Source organism: Schistocerca americana, chromosome 8, assembly GCF_021461395.2.
Source record: "Schistocerca americana isolate TAMUIC-IGC-003095 chromosome 8, iqSchAmer2.1, whole genome shotgun sequence".
Lineage (NCBI taxonomy): Eukaryota > Metazoa > Arthropoda > Insecta > Orthoptera > Acrididae > Schistocerca > Schistocerca americana.
Genome location: NC_060126.1, coordinates 316,660,665 through 316,679,554, shown reverse-complemented (window position 1 = coordinate 316,679,554; position 18,890 = coordinate 316,660,665). Strand labels below are relative to the sequence as shown.

Genomic DNA, 18,890 nt, shown 5'->3' with positions numbered 1-18,890 from the left:
GTCAAGTCCTCCCACTCCCTTTATAGTAAAGGTTAAGGAATTTGCAGTTCAAAAAGAAATAACGTCCCAGACACCACATTCATGTAAGTATGTAGTTCTGGCAATACCGGCCATGACCTTCCTCTTCTGTACGGATGCAGACATATTACCCGATCTCTTACGGGACTTGGTAAGAATGTCTTACACGAGTAATGAGTGTGTTGGGTAGGAACACTACGAATGTAGTGTGTGGACATATAAGGTGAGAATGTGGGTCTCGCGGGAGGCGTGAGCGAGATAGTCCCTGCAGTCGTACTATCCTCTTTGCCCTCGGTGGTTCAGGTGGATAGAGCGTCTGCCATGTAAGCAGGAGATCCTGGCTTCGATTCCCCGTCAGGGCACACATTTTCACCTGTCCCCGTTGATACATATCAACGCCAGTCAGTAGCTGAAGGTATTAGTTCAAATGGCTCTGAGCACTATGGGACTTAATATCTGAGGTCATCAGTCCCCTAGAACATAGAACTACTTAAACCTAACTAACCTTAGGACATCACACACATCCATGCCCGAGGCAGGATTCGAACGTGCGACCGTAGCGGACGCGCGGTTCCAGACTGTAGCGCCTAGAACCGCTCGGCCACCCCGGCCGGCAGCTGAAGGTATTTATATATAATTCTAATTTAGTTAGTAATTTAGCAGTTTTGCTCCTACACTTGTCAGCCCATTTGTTGCGTTGTGTCATGTACCACGTGTCGAGATTCAAGCGCCAGCATTCCAAGTAACAGCGTTTTAACTTGACATCTGAGTGTGTGTGTTACTTTTAATGAAGAAATAAGTGTTAATTACTGCTAAATTCGTTGCTCTTACATCTAACAGCGCCATTCCGCTCTCTGGTCCAGATCCTTAAAATCAGTTAGTTTCATTTTCCCTTAATAGCGTTTCGATCAAATGTATCATGATCACCGTATATCCAATAAATGGATTGGTACGTTATTAAATCTTCAAATGATCTGTAAGGTGGCGCCATTTTATCAGTTTAATTAATTGATATTTAAATAAATTTAGCTCACTAATCAGAAATGTTGCGTTTGACACTTGTTCGAGATAAGCGAACGTAGGTTCTACTTGCATAGTCATTCTTCGGATTTAGAAAATCAGAAAAGAGATTGTAACACCATAGCTCTAATGCTCTACTGATTTATTTTGCCGTTTTGTTTTATTTAATGTTACATCGTTGAGTTTCTGTAAATGTTGGATTGAATCGATGCCATAAGAGTGGTTCACTCTTTCCTTTGTAAAAGCTTTGATGTCATGGTTTGATTCTGTGCAATGTAGTGTATCTGTCATTTAAATTCTTTGTCTAATTTGGAGGGAACAATATATACATATTTGGAATTTGGGTGAATAATTTTTTGTAGAAATGTCAATATGTGCAAATGTTCTATTTTCTTTAATATGTTTGGTTACTGATATGTAAACTTCTGACCTTCACTTAGGGTTCTTAATTATTTCGTATGTAAAAGTTGTTGTGGTTTCCCTCTGGAACGGAACTGTGTAGCGAGCGCAAAATGTGGTTGGCATGGACTGCTCATGTAAAAGTTGTATACTGTGCTGGTGCCAAGAGAGGCTTTCCGTGCCGCTTTCCAATGCCTCGGATGGATGGATAAAGAGCCGGAACTATTCTGGAATTGATATCTATCATCGCCACCAAGAAATAACAGAGTCCAGCAATTCTATCTGCAGGTCCACCTACCAACATGAAATCGCCACCACATTGTGCAATTACTGAAAAGAAACCAATAAATAGTAGAAATGTATGGTGAAGGATCAGCTCATTGGATGTTTTAGTGTGCGCAAATATAAGGTAACATACTCGAACTCTTATACGTACCTTGATTTTTTTATCCCTAGTCACACAACCACTTAGGGTCCTTCCCATGCTAAAGTGATCACCGAGTGTTCTTATTGAAAGAACATTAAAGTTTATGTAGCAGGACAGAGTAATATAGTAAATGATGCTTGTTGAAAATAATTTTTCTATTAAAACTGCGTATGAATATTTGTTGCCAACTTCTAAAGTGAATGCTCTCAAAACTGTGGCTTATAAAGTTTTGTTTAGTTATTGATAATAGAGCTGCCTGTTGTAAATTGTAAAAGGTGAGTCAGTTTCTTACAGATATGTCAATATTGTGTCTCACTGCAGTAAAAGTCGAGAACTGCATTTGTGGAAAGTTATATACTAATGTTTGTTAAGTGCTTGTCTCTCTTGTGTATTGGAAGTGCATATTAATTGTGTAACAGTATCGACAGTTACGCTAGGTAACAAGTAACAGAAAAACCACTCTCTATGAAAAGAGTAACTTCTTTATAAAAAGCAGTGAGAAGTAATCTGTTAGTGAACTCCATTTAATTTTCACTCTAAGTAGAAAGGTGTTTGGTAGTGAGAGAATTAATCTATGCGCAGTAACCATATATGCTATGAACCATATCCATATTTCATGTCAGATAGGAATTTGTTTGAAAATACTAAACCTATGTCCAATTTACGATTCTACAGTGAATATTAATAGTTACGTTATTGAGACCATTCAGTTTGACTAAGTCCTCAGGCTAATAGTGTGTTTTGTTATCTGTTATATTTATGCAAATAGTTTGTTCTGATCTGTTAGTTCCAACCTTAACGTGAACATACTGTATTCAGATGCCAGAGTTCATTGCACTCGCGTGTGGCAAAGTATAGGTTGTGTTTGTCAGTTAAAGCTACTCATACCTATTTTCTTGAACAAGAATGTCAATCACTCTCTTGCCTAATTAGGCTGGTGACCGTTTTCTTTATTCTTTGAACAGTGTAGATAGGTAAAATATGCTTGTAACTGTTTAAATATTTACGTAAGTTTGACTTTCACTTCCGATAAGCCACCTCCGTTAGGTGCAACACGGTCAACATAACAAAATTCCTCTCAGAGGGTAACACTGCTCTGTTGCTTTATACCATAATTGCTTTAAGAAGATAGTTTTATTTCACGTCCTGCCTCCAACTTTAAGGTTATGGTATAGCAGACGGAAGTGTTGTAAGATATTTCGTGAAGTTGACCCTCCCAGTGCCTTGCGCTAGTAAAAGACGACAAGAATCCTTCATCATGCATGACTATTTACTTTTAAACGTGGGGCTACCCCTGTTAAATTCTGACTCCATAAGACGCTATCCGTTGGACGACTGTGTCATTACCTATTAAAAGAAAAATTCGAATAGTTGCATGGGGAGGTTCACTCCATTTTCGGACCATGAAGACTTTAATTTTGCGTGTCAGGAGTACGCACACTACACCCCCAACTACGGCACCGCACTGTGTTTGCTGTCGTCCTCCCGTTTTACGGCCAGCACGTCTGCTGCGCGCGCCGAGTGATGCACCGCCACTGTGGAGCCGTGCCCACTGAGCGTAGCCCGCCCGGCAGACTGCACCTTGGTGATGCAGCGTGCAGCCGGCCCGCCCGCGGACGGCGCTGTAAGAGCGTGTCCGGGGCCGGCGCGGCGCCCCTTGGCGGCGCTGTATACGGCGGCCAGCGGCTCGGAACGCAGCCCGGAGTATGCGGGACGCCGCGGCAGCACGCGCCTACCCGACACCAGCCGGAAGCCGGCGTCACGCGCTGCCGCTGCCCGCGTCGCTGTGGCCGTGCGAGACGCCCAGCGCCTGCGCAGATAGCTCACTGTCAAGCTGAGTTCCTCATTACGGGGGGACGTACGAGAAAATAGACGGCCACAAACAGGACGTCTCAAAACTCGTCTTAGGCACTTATAGAGCCTCTAGTGGGGATTTAGTAGGTCAAATTCGACAGAGGAACCAATGTCCGGAAACGTCATCCAACTAGTCCAAGTAATAGACACCGGTGCTTGTAAACGTATTATGTGATCAAAAGTATCCGGACATCTGGCTGAAAATGACTTACAAGTTCGTGGAGCACCCCATCGGTAATGCTCGAATTCAGTATGGTGTTGGCCCACCCTCAGCCTTGATGACAGCTTCCCCTCTCGCAGGCATACATTCAATAAGGTGCTGGAAGGTTTCTTGGGGAATGGCAGCCCATTCTTCGCGAAGTGCTGCATTGAGGAGAGGTATCGATATCGGTCGGTGAGCCTTGCAGGAAGTCGGCGTTCCAAAACGTCCCAAAGCTGTTCTGTAGGATTCAGGTCAGGACTCTGTGCAGGCCAGTCCATTACAGGGATGTTATTGTCGTGTAATCACTCCGCCACAAGCCGCACATTATGAACAGGTGCTCGATCGTGTTGAGAGATGCAGTCGCCATCCCCGAATTGCTGTTCAACAGTGGGAAGCAAGAAGGTGCTTAAAACATCAATGTAGGCCTATGCTGTGATAGTGCCACGCAAAACAACAAGGTGTGGAAGCCCCCTCCATGAAAAACAAGACCACGCCAAAACACCAGAGCCTCAGAATTATACTGTTGGCACTAAACACGCTAGCAGATGACGTTCACCGGCTATTCGCCATATCCACACCCAGCCATCAGATCGCTACATTGTGTACCGTGATTCGTCACTCCACACAACGTTTTTCCACTGTGCAAACGTCCAATGTTTACTCTCCTTACATCAAACGAGGCGTCATTTGGCATTTACCGGCTTCATGTGTGGCGTATGAGCAGCCGCTCGACCATGAAACTCAAGTTTTCTCACCTCCCGGCTAACTGTCATAATATTTGCAGTGGATCCTGATGCAGTTTGGAATTCCTGTGTGGCAGTCTGGATAGTTGTCTGCCTATTACACATTACGACCCTCGTCAACTGTCGGCGGTCTCTGTCAGTCAAGAGACGAGGCTGGCCTGTATGCTTTTGTGCTGTACGTGTACCTTCACGTTTCCACTTCACTATCACATTGGAAACAGTGGACTTAGCGATGTTTAGGAGTGTGGAAATCTCGCGTACAGACGTGTGACACAAGTGACAGCTAATCACCTGACGACGTTCGACGTCCGTGAGTTCCGCGGAGCGCCCCATTCTGCTCTCTCACGATGTCTAACGACTACTGTGGTAGCTGAAATGGAGTACCTGGCAGTAAGTTGCAGCACAATGCACCTAATATAAAAAACCAATGTTTCTGCGGGTGTCCGTACACTTTTGATCACATAGTGTATGTATATACAGGGGGATTTCGTGTACAAATTTTCTACGATGGTGGAGAAAGATAAATGTATAAATTTGAGCTGAGTCTAAAGTTATAAGCGGAAACCTTTATGATACCTCTGACAGTGGGACACATGTACTGGCACTATTGCTATTAACACTGTAGGGTAGTCAACTTTTAGAGGTGGTAGTATGAACCAAAACAGGAAAAAAATGTCCAGTAAGCATGGGCTCTAAAATACACTCCTGGAAATTGAAATAAGAACACCGTGAATTCATTGTCCCAGGAAGGGGAAACTTTATTGACACATTCCTGGGGTCAGATACATCACATGATCACACTGACAGAACCACAGGCACATAGACACAGGCAACAGAGCATGCACAATGTCGGCACTAGTACAGTGTATATCCACCTTTCGCAGCAATGCAGGCTGCTATTCTCCCATGGAGACGATCGTAGAGATGCTGGATGTAGTCCTGTGGAACGGCTTGCCATGCCATTTCCACCTGGCGCCTCAGTTGGACCAGCGTTCGTGCTGGACGTGCAGACCACGTGAGACGACGCTTCATCCAGTCCCAAACATGCTCAATGGGGGACAGATCCGGAGATCTTGCTGGCCAGGGTAGTTGACTTACACCTTCTAGAGCACGTTGGGTGGCACGGGATACATGCGGACGTGCATTGTCCTGTTGGAACAGCAAGTTCCCTTGCCGGTCTAGGAATGGTAGAACGATGGGTTCGATGACGGTTTGGATGTACCGTGCACTATTCAGTGTCCCCTCGACGATCACCAGTGGTGTACGGCCAGTGTAGGAGATCGCTCCCCACACCATGATGCCGGGTGTTGGCCCTGTGTGCCTCGGTCGTATGCAGTCCTGATTATGGCGCTCACCTGCACGGCGCCAAACACGCATACGACCATCATTGGCACCAAGGCAGAAGCGACTCTCATCGCTGAAGACGACACGTCTCCATTCGTCCCTCCATTCACGCCTGTCGCGACACCACTGGAGGCGGGCTGCACGATGTTGGGGCGTGAGCGGAAGACGGCCTAACGGTGTGCGGGACCGTAGCCCAGCTTCATGGAGACGGTTGCGAATGGTCCTCGCCGATACCCCAGGAGCAACAGTGTCCCTAATTTGCTGGGAAGTGGCGGTGCGGTCCCCTACGGCACTGCGTAGGATCCTACGGTCTTGGCGTGCATCCGTGCGTCGCTGCGGTCCGGTCCCAGGTCGACGGGCACGTGCACCTTCCGCCGACCACTGGCGACAACATCGATGTACTGTGGAGACCTCACGCCCCACGTGTTGAGCAATTCGGCGGTACGTCCACCCGGCCTCCCGCATGCCCACTATACGCCCTCGCTCAAAGTCCGTCAACTGCACATACGGTTCACGTCCACGCTGTCGCGGCATGCTACCAGTGTTAAAGACTGCGATGGAGCTCCGTATGCCACGGCAAACTGGCTGACACTGACGGCGGCGGTGCACAAATGCTGCGCAGCTAGCGCCATTCGACGGCCAACACCGCGGTTCCTGGTGTGTCCGCTGTGCCGTGCGTGTGATCATTGCTTGTACAGCCCTCTCGCAGTGTCCGGAGCAAGTATGGTGGGTCTGACACACCGGTGTCAATGTGTTCTTTTTTCCATTTCCAGGAGTGTACATACCCTAAGAGCAACGAGCAGTTGTTCAGTCGAGGAGATGTGTTTGACAGTAGCGAAGATGAACAAGTGCTCCTCGATCCTCAGCTTGTTTTGGTGCAAACTACCACCTCTGAAAGTTACGTACCATCATCCTAGAAAGCTTGTAGCATCATCACGGAATCACGCAGTATGCACATACATTTACAAGCACAGCGTCGTCGGATGACATTTCCGGACAGGAGTTCCTACGTAAAAGGTGATCTACTAAGTCGCTTCTAGAAGTCTGTAACATGAATTATGAAACGCCGTGTAAAAGCTGACGTTTCTTTTACTGTTCGAAGGATATTTGCAGCAAATTTCGCACGTGGTTTCGAAGTGTTATTAGGTATAATCTGGATTTCTTTTTCATGTTTTTCGTATAATTTGATCAGGACGTTGATGAAATCTATTAGAACACATACTATCACATGAGGAACATTTTCTCAAACGTTACATTGTTTATCACTTTCGGAGTAATTACACAAATTAATCCTGTTATCAGCTTTTCAATGTCTGTCTTATTACTCTCGCAACACTTTTTTTTAAGTTATGTGTATGACACATAGTACTTTCTTATTTCACAAAAAACTAAAGAAATTCGACAGTAATGAACTTTGAGAAATTTTTTACCATGGAAAGTTGTGGTACTATACGTACGAAGTCTGTAGCAAAATTCACCTTTTTATCTGCAATGATTCAATCAGAAAATGTTCCATATACTCTGGAAAATGGAACTTGTGGCAAAAACAAAATCGTTAACTTTTATGCCAGAAACAAGTTGGTTAATGCCATAATCATATAGTACGTCTTTTTGATCTTCATGCAGCTCTTCCCTTCTAGACGGATCCTACTGGCATGACCTTTTGGCAATATCCTTCATTGACATTTCAGAACTAGCAACACGCACATCATCATCAATCTTCTTCAACAGGTATTCAGCGCAGCAGCCAGCATCAGATCCTAGTCTCATAGGGGTGCTGATCCTTCCAGCGTTGCCACAATTGAACACTAGATGAGCATCATTTGAGGACATTTTAACAGTAGCAGACGAACGAAATGTGTCTTTTAATAGCTTTTCTAAATGAGGTTATTAAGGCATTCGTTCGGTTTTTTTTTTTCAATCGTGTGTGCGTTACTTTAATAAATAGTAATCAATCACATTGCAAACGGGCTCATAGCCTTCCATACTCTAAAGATGTCTTCTCCGATGGCAGGAAATAGTTAAATATCGCAACAAGGATAGATTCGTGTAAAAAACGGTGCGTCACACTATCCATTAGTTGAAACAAGATGGCTTTTGAATCATTTGTAACACGAATTAAATTGTGAAAAGTGGAGAAAATATCCCTAACATACTACAGAACTACGTGGTAGCAAAACAATTCAAAATTTTTGACCAATTTTACATACATCCCTACTTATCAGACCACCATAAGAAGCCAACGTTTCACATACACTGATCACCCAGAGCATTTTGACCACCAATCTACTATAGATATAAACGCGTTCAGGCGATAGTAGCGTCACCTGGCGAAGAATTAGTGTTAGTCAGACACAAGCACGATGCTCTACTACCTGTGAGCGTGCTGTCCGTGTGTAGAGTGATGAAGGCGCGCGATCTATCTGAGTTTGACCGAGGGCAGATTGTGATTGCCCGGAGGCTCAGAGCGAGCGAAGTGGTGCAGTCGTTAGCACACTTTACTCGCATTCGGGAGGAAGACGGTTCAACACCGTGTCGGGACATCCAGATTTAGGTTTTCCGTGATTTCCCTAAATATGTCCATGAAAATGCCTGGATAGTTCCTTTGAAAGGGCACGGCCGATTTCCTTCCCGATCCTTGATACAGTCCGACCTTGTGCTCCGTCCCTAATGGCCTTGATGTCGACGGGACGTTAAACACAATCCTCCTTCCTTCCTTCCTTCTTTCCTTCGGAGGCTCGGCACGAGCATTTCGGAAACCGCTCGATTTGTCGGGTGTTCGAGGAGTGCTGCGGTCAGTGTCTTCAACTCCTGGCGAAACCAAGGTGAAGTCACGGCGAGACGTTCTGTGATTGGACGGCCACCCCTCATTACAGATGTCGGACATCGTAGGCTGGGCAAACTGGTAAAACAGGACAGGCAGCGAACTGTTGCGGAACTAACATCAAACATTAATGCTGGGCATAGTATGAACACACAGTGCACTGAACACTGTAGCCGACAACCCATGTATGTTGGAATGTTAACACCACGACATCGGCAACTACGACTGAAGTGGACACATAATCATCGGCACTGGACGTTGACGCAGTGGCAGAGCGTTGCAAGGTCTTATGAATCTCGATACCTTGTGGGAGGGCACGAATCCCTAGTCTTCCAGAGCACAGCTCCTTGACACCTGTACTCACCAGATCTGAATCTTATCGAACACATGTAAGGTGATTGAACGTGGCACCATAGCTTATCCCCCCGCCCCCCACCTCCAAGGAATTTACGGGTATTAGGTGACTTGTGTGTGCGGATTTGCTTCCAGTTCCCTCCAGTGACCTACCAAGGCCCTACTGCCTTCATGTCATAGCGCGTCGTCGCTGTTATCCGTGCCAAACGTGGACATACGAGCTGTTGGGTAGGTGGTCATAATATTTTGGCTGATACGGGAGAGCCATAACTCTAATGACAGGCTTACAGAGGTTGGCGAATGCAGGTCCCGCCTGCCAGGAGCACAGCGCCCAATTTGATTCACTATTACCGGTCTCGCTCGTCAGACGCGAGCATAATCAGATAATCTTTGCAGTTGTGACAAACTGTCACAGAGGTTAGCACAGAATGTTTGCTGACTGTTTTAATATATGGTATCCGTCATTTCCAGACTGTTTGTTGTAGTGGGATCCATTCGCTATGACGGAAGCTCCCCCCATCTACACCTCCCTCCCCGCTACCGCCGGGTACCGCAAGGTATTGTAAGTAGGCTGTTTAGGTTCTCTTATTGGTAACGCCACGTAGTGCTCTGAATGAAAATCACTGGCTGTGCTGTGTGCAGTCTGTGGCTAGTTTGCATTGTTGTCTGCCATTGTAGTGTCGGGCAGCGGCAGCTGGATGTGAACAGCGCGTAGTGTTGCGCAGTTGGAGGTGAGCCGCCAGCAGTGGTGGATGTGGGGAAGTGAGATGGCGGATTTTTGAGAGCGGATGATCTGCACGTGTGTCCATCAGAGAGAGTACATTTGTAAGAATGGATGTCATGAACTGCTATATATATCATGACTTTTGAACACTATTAAGGTAAATACATTGTTTGTTCTCTATCAAAATCTTTCATTTGCTAACTATGCCTATCAGTAGTTAGCGCCTTCAGTAGTTTGAATCTTTTATTTAGCTGGCAGTAGTGGCGCTCGCTGTATTGCAGTAGTTCGAGTAACGAAGATTTTTGTGAGGTAAGTGATTTGTGAAATGTATAGGTTAATGTTAGTCAGGGCCATTCTTTTGTAGGTATTTTTGAAAGTCAGATTGCGTTGCGCTAAAAATATTGTGTGTCAGTTTAGTGTTGATCAGAATAAGCAAAGAGAGTAATGTCTGAGAACGTTCAGTTTTGCTCAGCTGTTTGAAAAGCAAATAACGTAAGAGGTTTATCAGCACAGTAATTCATTAATTTTTCTAAGGCGACGTTTCAGTATTAATCAATTTGGCCGATATTGTTGAACCCAGCTCGGTCTTTTCGCCTTCAAGATCCTGCAGGTAGTAGACAATGGCGCCCAGCTTTATGAATTATTGCCTCAGTTCGGGAAGGCATTCGATATAATTCCGCACTGTCGCTTAACGACCAATATAAGAACGTACAGAATATCTGACCACCTTCGTTTTTGCATTGAAGAGCTCGTAGCAAATAGAACGGCATGTTATTTATTAGGAAATAAATTTTCAGATGAGAATGTAACTTCGAGGGTTCCCAAAGGGAGTGTTAGAGCTCCACTAATTTTCACAATATACACTCTAAGACAAAAAATAACAACGCATCGCGAAGGAATTATCCGTATAGGATGGAAATCGGTAGATGTGAGGTACATGTACAGAGAAAGAAATGATCACAGCACTAGAAAAATTAGATCATTTATTGAAGGGAAAGAGCTTCACAAATTGGGCACGTCAATAACGCATTGGTCCACCTTTTGTCCTTATGCAAGCAGTTATTCGGCAATACTTCGACAGAGTTGTTGTATGTCCTCTGAGGGATATCTTGACAAATTCTGTCCAACTGGCGGGTTAGACTGTCAAAATCCAAAGATGGTTGAAGGGCCCTGCCTATAATGCTCCAAACGTTGTCAACTGGGGAGAGATCAGACGCCTTCCTGACCAAGGCAGGATTAGGAAACACGAAGCCACACAGTAGAAACCGTGTGGACGGTCATTGTCTTGCTGAAATGTAAGCCCAGAATAGCCTGTAATGAATGGCAACAACACTGGGTAAAGAATATCGTCGACGTACCGCTGTGATGTAAGGGAACCTCGAATGACAAGAGAAGGGGTTGCGCTATGAAATAAAATGGCATGTCAGACCATCACTCCTGGTTGTCGGGCAACAGTCAGGCTGGTATCACACCGCTGCCCAAGGTGCCTCCAGACACGTCTCTGCTCGCCCTCGGCTCAGTTCGAAGCGGGACTCATTACTGAAGAAATTCTCCTGCAGTCAATGAGATTCCACGCCTAAAAAGTGAAATACCACCAGCCTCCTACTGGGGTCACAGTGATGATGTAGAGAGACAATGGGGTAGGAAGAGATGGACAGGCAATGAAGGGGAAGGAAGAAATGCACACAGGTACAGAGAGGAATAAGTGGATGTAGAGAGGGGAGGGGGGAAACGGACAGAGAGCAGGGAGAGGGGGAAATTGACAGAGAAAGGAAAGAGGAGGAGATGGACACGGACAGGGGGAGGAAGACAGAGGGAGGGGGAGGAGGATATGACCATATCAGCACACTAGACTTGCATTCGGGGAGACGATGGTTAAAATCCTTGTCTGCCCATTCAGATTTAGGATTCCCATGATTTCCTTAAATCCGTCCAGCCAAATTCCGGGATGGTTCCGTTTGAAAGGGACTTCCCTATTAACATTGAAACGAATGAGCCCTCGGTCACAAGTTCTTAGTCTTAACCAAGTTTCAACACTTCTAAGAGTGCCTTATGAGAATTTAGACATTTAAATTGGCCTATAACATAATTAAAAATTTGTGGGAAGAAAACAAAATTTTTTATATAAAAAAGTGTAAGTACTGACTAACAATACAAGCCAGAGACAGTACTTACATGTCAAGTATGGGTTACAACCTGTGACTGTACAGGTATGAACAGCCCTTAGAGGCTCGCCTTCACATTTTTCTTTTAAATATTTTGTGACTAAAGCACTTCTGGTATGTTATTTATTTTATACGTGACAAGTAAGTACTGTCTCTGTCTTGTATTGTTAGTCAGTACTTACACTTTTTTCGTATAATTTTTTTTCTTCCCGCAAATTTGTAACTATGTTATAGACCAATTTAAATGTCAAAATTCTCAGGAAGGCGCTCTTAGAAGTGTTGAAACGTGGTTAAGACTAAAAACTTGTGACAGAGGGCTCATTTGCTTCAATTTCAATTTATAAACGGTCACTGAACCAAGCAGCCATGTTCAAAACTTTGGACTTCCCTATATTTAAAACATTCTGAGTATGTCTTCGGCTCCGATGACCTCGATGTCAATGGGAAGTTAAATCTCAATCTTCCTTCTGTTTATCTTGAGATGAACAGAGAGAGGGGTAGAAGGAGATGAACAGAAAGAGGTGAGGTGGACGGCGGGTTAAGGAGCAAATTAACAGAGGGAGGGAGGAGATGGATTAACAGAGGATTGGAACAAACACACACCGGAACAACGCCGGGTATTCAGCGAATTGCTTGACAGACTGGTCCTTTAAACTAGCAGCCTGGAAACGATGTTCTTGAAATGTACATCGAGGCCGTGGCGCCTGCCCGGAAGTCGTGTAACAGCTCTATTACCCCATCCTTAATATCAGTCGCGCAGGGACAGCGCGACCACAGAAACACGTTTCAATATTCTTCTTGTGCCCCATACGAGAATGGAATGGAAATAAACTCTAATACGAGATACAGTGCACTTCACACTGGTTTTCAGGGTAGGGATCTAGAAGCAGATGAATATGATATGCTCGTCGTGTTTGAAAATCAATTGTTGACACTGAGAACGCAGCTTAATGCCTTCATGCCTCTCGGGGCACAGACTTCAGCTTTAACAATGGTAGAACAGCATCATGTCTACATGAATAGGTAAAGAAAACACACAGAACAAAGATTAATGCAACTGTAGATTAGACAGTTGTTGCTCTGGAACAGTTTATAGAATCTGTGTAGCAATGATGACGCCAGTTACGTACTATACACTGCATTACACTATCAAGAATTCAAATACAGTGCCTTACAACTTCAGCGGAGGTGACAGTCCTATGAAAAAAGTCTACACGAGTATCCTCTACCCGGTGTGCGGAGCGCGTGCAGGCCGTGGCTCGTCTTTTGCTCGTTCCTTCTCGGAAGTACTCGGCACAACGTGACACTGGCATTCTCCTGTCTGCACAACTCCCCTCACTTCGGTAGAATAAGGGTACTTGTTTAACGTATGAAGGACGTTCACAGGTCCATTATATGTTTGCACAAAAAGATACAGTCTAGCAGTCTATCATCACAAGCCTTTAAAAATGAATGGGAATGATAGAAGAGGGGGACGAGATTTCTCAATATCTATTATGTAGTCACGTAAGCGACTGATACTGTAGATCTGCTATGAAATTATATTACAGCAGCATTCAGACAGAATTAAAAAATTAGCTGACAATGAGAGAGCAAAAAATTATAACGATCGACATATGGGATTCATTGTTCAGTACATCAAGAAGCACTTTTGCAGAGACGCAACACGTGAAGAAATTGGTGGCACGAATAGAAAAAATTCTGAAGTCGCAATCGTTATTCCACCGTCAGTTGAAACGTTTTCGATGGAATTCAACGTCTTTGTGAATGTTCCTTGCTGCGACCAAACACATTTTCTGACTCAAGGTGGTGACGTGACTACAAACCCGGCAAAGCTGGGCGAATGATTTATCCACCCCCTTAGGTGCTGATCACATAGCGTTGAATGTGGTCCTCCTGAACCCATGGAATACATATTTGCATAGCATTCGTGGGGTTCCAACCAAACCGAGCAGCAATTTCGTGGAGCTATAAACCACAGTTTCCAAAGGCCATGATGACTCCGCTTTTGAATTCCGTCTTGTGCTGACAGACTTCTCTCCTTCGCCCATGAGACATAACATGAGCTTCTCACAACCAATCAATATTCAAATGCTATTTGTGAACGAGAAACATGCTACATGATCTTTCCTTTTGTACACAACGTAGACGGCGTTATTCTCACCCAGAATGCGCGGTTGTGCTAAATCTGTATGGCCAAGTATGTAGCACACTTGATTCCAGTTTTACGGTTGTTGGATATCACCGTTATGATGTTGCAGGTTTAATGTCCAGGAGTGTGCTCCGTGAGGAGGTACTGTGTTTTCAGCCTACATGGATGAAAAAAGAAGTCATGCCGCAGAGATATGTACATACACAGATAGGGGTAGTATCGCGTTCACTAGGTAGAAAAGGCACTCCATTGGTGGAGCTGTCATTTGTAATATAGTGATTCATTTGAAAAGGTTTCCGACGTGATTACGGCCGCACGATTGGAAATTAACAGACTTTGAACGCGGAATGGTAGTTGGAGCCAAACGCATGGGGCAATCCATTTCGGAAATCGTTAGGCAATTTAATATTCCGAAACCTACAGTGTCAAGAGTGTGCCAACAATATCAATTTCAGGCATTACGTCTAACCAGGCACAAAGAAGTGGCCAACGGTCTTCACTTAACGACCGAGAACAGTGGCTTTTTCGGAGAGTTGTCAGTGTTAACAGACGAACGACGAACGCTCCCTTTATGACAGTGTGGAGGACCCTGGCGTTAATAAGCTATAGTAGCAGACGATCGAATCGAGGGCCTTTGGCAACTATACAACATCGCCTACAGAGCCTCTCCTAGGCTCATGACAACATCAATGGGAACCTAGACTACTGAAAAACCGTGGCCTAGTCGGATGAACCCCGATTTCAGTTGCTAAGAGCTGGTGGTAGGGTTCGAGTGTGGTGCAGACCCCACAAAAACATGGACCCACGTTGTCAACAAGGCACTTTGCAAGCTGGTGGTGTAGGCTGTGTTTATATGGTATGGACTGCGTCCTCTGATCTAACTGAACCTATCTTTGACTAAAAATGGTCATCTCTGGCTATCTAGAGACCGTTTGCAGCCATTCATCGACTTCATATTCCCAAACAATGATATCATGTCACCAAGCCACAATTGTTCGCGACTGCTTTGAAGAACATACTGGACAATTCGAGTGAATGGTTCGGCCATCCATATCGCTTGGCATGAATCCTATCGAACATTTATGGGACATAATCTGGAGGTTAGTTCGTGCACAAAATTCTGCACCGGCAACAGTTTGGCAATTATGGGCGACTCTAGAGGCAGCACGGCTTAATATTTTTGCAGGGGACTTCCATGGTCTTGTTGAGTCCATGCGGTGTCAAGTTGCTACACTATGCCGAGAAAAAAGAGATCCGACAAGATATTAGGAGGTAAATGATGACTGACAACCACAGCTGTCGACAGGTGTTGTTGACATACCTCGATGTGGACAGCTGAAAATGTGTGCCCCGACCGGGACTCGAACCCGGGATCTCCTGCTTACATGGCAGACGCTCTATCCACCTGAGCCACCGAGGACAGCTGTGGTTGTCAGTCAACATTTATTCCAGGGAAAAGCTGCACGTTCATCAACAGTAACTGTTCTTTCGAGAACAAGTTACTGTCTTCGTATATATAGTTAAAAGGCCTCCCAGCCATTGACCTTCGTCTGTGCGAATGCGCGCAGGTTGCCCAAACTCTTACGGGAATCGCCAAAGCGTGCGCGAGTAATGAGTGGGTGGGCAAATGTCTATAAGGTACAATACACAAGCGGCTACACGGGTAGCAGGGGTTGTGTGGCGTGGGCTGGGCGGTTTTTTAGGTTAGATGGCCTTGGGCAAGTACAGAAAGGGCAACAGCCTCAACGGGTGCGGGGCAAAGTCAGGACATGCGGGGACCAAGCAGCAATCGGTATTGTAATTGTCAACTGTCGAAGCTGCGTTGGTAAAGTACCGGAACTTCAAGCGCTGATAGAAAGCACCGAAGCTGAAATCGTTATAGGTACAGAAAGCTGGCTTAAGCCAGAGATAAATTCTGCCGAAATTTTTACAAAGGTACACACGGTGTTTAGAAAGGATAGATTGCATGCAACCGGTGGTGGAGTGTTCATCGCTGTTAGTAGTAGTTTATCCTGTAGTGAAGTAGAAGTGGATAGTTCCTGTGAATTATTATGGGTGGAGGTTACACTAAACAACCGAACTAGGTTAATAATTGGCTCCTTTTACCGACCTCCCGACTCAGCAGCATTAGTGGCAGAACAACTGAGAGAAAATTTGGAATACATTTCACATAAATTTTCTCAGCATGTTATAGTCTTAGGTGGAGATTTCAATTTACCAGATATAGACTGGGACACTCAGATGTTTAGGACGGGTGGTAGGGACAGAGCATCGAGTGACATTATACTGAGTGCACTATCCGAAAATTACCTCGAGCAATTAAACAGAGAACCGACTCGTGGAGATAACATCTTGGACCTACTGATAACAAACAGACCCGAACTTTTCGAATCTGTATGTACAGAACAGGGAATCAGTGATCATAAGGCCGTTGCAGCATCCCTGAATATGGAAGTTAATAGGAATATAAAAAAAGGGAGGAAGGTTTATCTGTTTAGCAAGAGTAATAGAAGGCAGATTTCAGACTACCTAACAGATCAAAACGAAAATTTCTGTTCCGACACTGACAATGTTGAGTGTTTATGGAAAAAGTTCAAGGCAATCGTAAAATGCGTTTTAGACAGGTACGTGCCGAGTAAAACTGTGAGGGACGGAAAAAACCCACCGTGGTACAACAACAAAGTTAGGAAACTACTGCGAAAGCAAAGAGAGCTCCACTCCAAGTTTAAACGCAGCCAAAACCTCTCAGACAAACTGAAGCTAAACGATGTCAAAGTTAGCGTAAGGAGGGCTATGCGTGAAGCGTTCATTGAATTCGAAAGTAAAATTCTATGTACCGACTTGACAGAAAATCCTAGGAAGTTCTGGTCTTACGTTAAATCAGTAAGTGGCTCGAAACAGCATATCCAGACACTACGGGATGATGATGGCATTGAAACAGAGGATGACACGCGTAAAGCTGAAATACTAAACACCTTTTTCCAAAGCTGTTTCACAGAGGAAGACCGCACTGCAGTTCCTTCTCTAAATCCTCGCACAAACGAAAAAATGGCTGACATCGAAATAAGTGTCCAAGGAATAGAAAAGCAACTGGAATCACTCAATAGAGGAAAGTCCACTGGACCTGACGGGATACCAATTCGATTCTACACAGAGTACGCGAAAGAACTTGCCCCCCTTCTAACAGCCGTGTACCGCAAGTCTCTAGAGGAACGGAGGGTTCCAAATGATTGGAAAAGAGCACAGATAGTCCCAGTCTTCAAGAAGGGTCGTCGAGCAGATGCGCAAAACTATAGACCTATATCTCTTACGTCGATCTCTTGTAGAATTTTAGAACATGTTTTTTGCTCGCGTATCATGTCATTTCTGGAAACCCGGAATCTACTATGTAGGAATCAACATGGATTCCGGAAACAGCGATCGTGTGAGACCCAACTCGCCTTATTTGTTCATGAGACCCAGAAAATATTAGATACGGTCTCCCAGGTAGATGCTATTTTTCTTGACTTCCGGAAGGCGTTCGATACAGTTCCGCACTGTCGCCTGATAAACAAAGTAAGAGCCTACGGAATATCAGACCAGCTGTGTGGCTGGATTGAAGAGTTTTTAGCAAACAGAACACAGCATGTTGTTATCAATGGAGAGACGTCTGCAGACGTTAAAGTAACCTCTGTCGTTCCACAGGGGAGTGTTATGGGACCATTGCTTTTCACAATATATATAAATGACTTAGTAGATAGTGTCGGAAGTTCCATGCGGCTTTTCGCGGATGATGCTGTAGTATAAAGAGAAGTTGCTGCATTAGAAAATTGTAGCGAAATACAGGAAGATCTGCAGCGGATAGGCACTTGGTGCAGGGAGTGGCAACTGACCCTTAACATAGACAAATGTAATGTATTGCGAATACATAGAAAGAAGGATCCTTTATTGTATGATTATATGATAGCGGAACAAACACTGGTAGCAGTTACTTCTGTAAAATATCTGGGAGTATGCGTACGGAACGATTTGAAGTGGAATGATCATATAAAACTAATTGTTGGTAAGGCGGGTACCAGGTTGAGACTCATTGGGAGAGTGCTTAGAAAATGTAGTCCATCAACAAAGGAGGTGGCTTACAAAACACTCGTTCGACCTATACTTGAGTATTGCTCATCAGTGTGGGATCCGTACCAGGTCGGGTTGACGGAGGAGATAGAGAAGATCCAAAGAAGAGCGTCGCGTTTCGTCACTGGGTTATTTGGTAACCGTGATAGCGTTACGGAGATGTTTAATAAACTCAAGTGGCAGACTCTGCAAGAGAGGCGCTCTGCATCGCGGTGTAGCTTGCTCGCCAGGTTTCGAGAGGGTGCGTTTCTGGATGAGGTATCGAATATATTGCTTCCCCCTACTTATACTTCCCGAGGAGATCACGAATGTAAAATTAGAGAGATTAGAGCGCGCACGGAGGCTTTCAGACAGTCGTTCTTCCCGCGAACCATACGCGACTGGAACAGGAAAGGGAGGTAATGACAGTGGCACGTAAAGTGCCCTCCGCCACACACCGTTGGGTGGCTTGCGGAGTATCAATGTAGATGTAGATGTAGAATTGTGGACAGTTGGGAATGTGAGTCTCACGGGAAGCGTGCAAGGGATAAGTCCCTGCAGTCGCGCTGTTCACCCGT

At 45.0% G+C, this 18,890-nt stretch overlaps 1 non-coding gene across 1 annotated transcript; it reads right to left on the bottom strand.

The window, feature by feature from the left end:
- Positions 1–15,572: 15,572 nt before the first annotated feature.
- Positions 15,573–15,646, bottom strand: Trnat-ugu. The gene has a single exon. It is a non-coding gene; the product is annotated as a tRNA-Thr (tRNA).
- Positions 15,647–18,890: the final 3,244 nt, after the last annotated feature.